Source organism: Petaurus breviceps, unplaced genomic scaffold (genome assembly GCF_028583685.1).
Source record: "Petaurus breviceps papuanus isolate PSGF00001 unplaced genomic scaffold, PetGlider_PUasm1.0 90763, whole genome shotgun sequence".
Taxonomy (NCBI): domain Eukaryota; kingdom Metazoa; phylum Chordata; class Mammalia; order Diprotodontia; family Petauridae; genus Petaurus; species Petaurus breviceps.
This window is the reverse complement of record NW_027187340.1, coordinates 12076891-12079788: the sequence shown is the minus strand read 5'-3', so window position 1 is coordinate 12079788 and position 2898 is coordinate 12076891. Positions and strand designations below refer to the sequence as shown.

The following is a 2898-nucleotide window of genomic DNA, read 5'->3' as shown; positions in this document are numbered from 1 at the left end:
TTCCTTCCTTCCTTCCTTCCTTCCTTCCTTCCTTCCTTCCTTCCTTCTTGAGGACACCAACTTAAATAAATTCAGTTAGCTAAAGCACTACCAGCATTTCTGGGAGACTAGTGAGTTAATTAAGTATGAGGTTAGGCAAGAAGTCTCATGAAATTTCATACAGAATTTTGTATCCAATCAGAATACTAGCAGTACCTCCACCACTCAATCTACATTCTCCACCCCACCTCCCACAAGCATGGCAATGTCCTAAAGACCCTTCATGTAAGTGAATATAAGCATTTCAGACAGGATGGCAGGGTATAACTTTTAAATACACTGAGTTCACATTTCTATTAGTTATCTAGGAAAATATCGATCTAGGTTTCTAGCACCTGCATCATTCCTTACAAGGAATTATTATCTAATTACCAAGAAGCTCATTCTAGGCAATTTTATGTTCAGAGGTATAAAAGAGACACATTTCTAAAAACTTTGATGCTGTCCAGTCATTTAGTCCTGTCCAACTCTTCATGACTCACTTTGTAGTTCCACAGGACCAGAGCATGCCAATGCTGTCCATGGGGTTTTCTTAGCAAAGATACTGGAATGGTTTGTCATTTCCTTTTCCAGTAGATTAAGGCAAACAAAGGTTAAGTGAATTGCCCAGAGCCATACAACTATTAAGTGTCTGGGGCTGGATTTAAAATCAGGTCTTCCAGTCAGGAAGGTTCACCTTCCAGAGTTCAAATGTGACTTCATACTTATTAGCTATATAAACCTGGGCAATTCACTTAACCCTGTTTGCTTCAGCTGTCTCATCTGTAAAATGAGCTGGAGAAGGAAATGGCAAACCACTCTAGTATCTTTGTCAAGAAAACCCCAGTTAGAGTTATGAAGAGTCAGTCAGACATGGCTGAAATGACTGAGCACAAACTTCCTGACTCCAGGCCTAATGTTCTATCCACTGAACCACCTAGTCGCTTCCTCTAAAAACTTTAGAAGCATTACAATTTAAAATCTATTCATTGCTCCTCTCAGTAATTGACAATTCAATTTATTCATCTCCTTTCATAGTTTAAAATGCTTATTCGTGTGGTTTTTTCTCCGTTTCTAAACTTTATGTTTGTTATAAATGAAAATGAAGCCAGTAGAGGGAGCTTTGTTGCCACAAACATTTGTTTGCCTATTTAAAAAAAAAAAAAAGGTTAAGGAATAAGTAAAAAATACTTTGAACACTTCATTGTATTTCTAAAACAATGAGAAAATACCGAAATCATCTACCTCAATCCATCAGCCCCCAAGATATTTACTCAACAGATCTAAATGACTCTTAAGGTGTATCTATTGGCCAATTACCAGGAGAATTGAGGTTTTATTTACATAGTATTTACTGTAGTGTCTCTGATGGGCTCTGTTCTGGTCTATTGAGTAATTGCATAATTATGGAGAAAAAAAACATTTATTTTAGAGATCAGAAGGGATTAAAATACTTGACTGGAAAATTAGGAAGAGGTAAATGAAAAGATTTGCTCCTAATCATGAAACATGGAGCCCATGCTCCTGCATCTAAGCAAGATGGAAAAGCCTTGGATTTGCTATTGAGAGAGGCACCAGAATTTTTGCTTTTTCACCTTTTCATCATCTTTATACATACTGCATTCTGTTATTTGTCACATTTTTAAAAAGCTTTATTTTTTGATCTGATCTGCTGTCATAGCTACTTTCTTCATTCAAGAAAGTAGTTTAAATCTTCTAGAAACTTTAAGATGCCAATAAACAAATTATTCAATGTATTAATCCTAAAATATGTGATGTGTGTAACTCAGTAATTCACTTTATTTTTTGCTCTGAACCTATGAATTAGTCAGGATAGGTAACTTCCAGAGAAGAAACTTTCTCCTCTAATGCAGATTAGTAACTATTCTGCCACTTATATTTTTAGAGAGAGGCCTAGGATGCTGAGAGGCCAAATGATTTGTCTGGGATCATATAGCCAGTATGTATTGGAGGTAGAATTTGAATCCAATTCTTCCTAATTTTGAAGACAACTCTCTATTCTTGCTACCACATTGCTTCTCTCATCTTTTGTCTTCAAGGAATGTTCCTTGAGGTCAGGGAGATTTTTAACTTTGAATTATGTACTCCTAGGTTTAGAGATTATCTAGTTCAACTTCATTTTAAAGGAGGAAAAACTAGGACCCAGAACAGGGAAATTAGTTGCAAAGATGAGATTCAAAACTCCACCTCCCAAAAAGCAGCATGGTATAAATGAGTCAGCTAGCTAGGTTCAACAGTCCAATTTCCTGAAGTAAAAATATCAGATAAAAGCATTTATTATTCTCCCCTACTCCACCCCAGCCCCAACTGGCACAGTTATGCAGGTTCTTATAGTAGTGAAAGTAGTGCAATATTCCTTGCCTTTAAGATTCAAAACATTCCTGCCAGCCATCAGTACTGCCAGAGTGCCTGGAACCTCTCTACCTGTATTACCTTCCTAAGGATGGTATATGAAACTAGCGCATCACAAAAACATGCTACTGGGCACAGAGGATCATGGGTCTAGAGCTAGAAGAAACTTAAAAGGCCATAGAGTCCAAAGGCAGCATTTTTATAATTGCTGAAATTGAGGTCCAGGGAGATCAATTAAGTAATTGCCCACCTTAGCACAGGGAGTAAACATTAAAGATGGGATTCGAACTAAGGTCTTCAGACTCTCTAGTTAGTTCCTTTTTCATTGAATTGAACCACCACACTTTGTGAATCATTGTAATATTTCTCAGCCTGAGGAAAGGAGAGGAAAAGAAAAGGGAGAGGAGAGGAGGAGAAGAGGAAGGGGGAAGAGAAGAGAAGAGAAAGAGGGAAGGAAGGAAGGAAGGAAGGAAGGAAGGAAGGAAGGAAGGAAGGAAGGAAGGAAGG

General features: G+C 37.6%; 1 protein-coding gene across 2 annotated transcripts in view; it reads right to left on the bottom strand.

Moving 5' to 3' along the window:
• Positions 1-2898, bottom strand: part of PPP1R1C (protein phosphatase 1 regulatory inhibitor subunit 1C) — a 216264-nt gene that overhangs the window by 67289 nt on the left and 146077 nt on the right. The window lies entirely within an intron of this gene.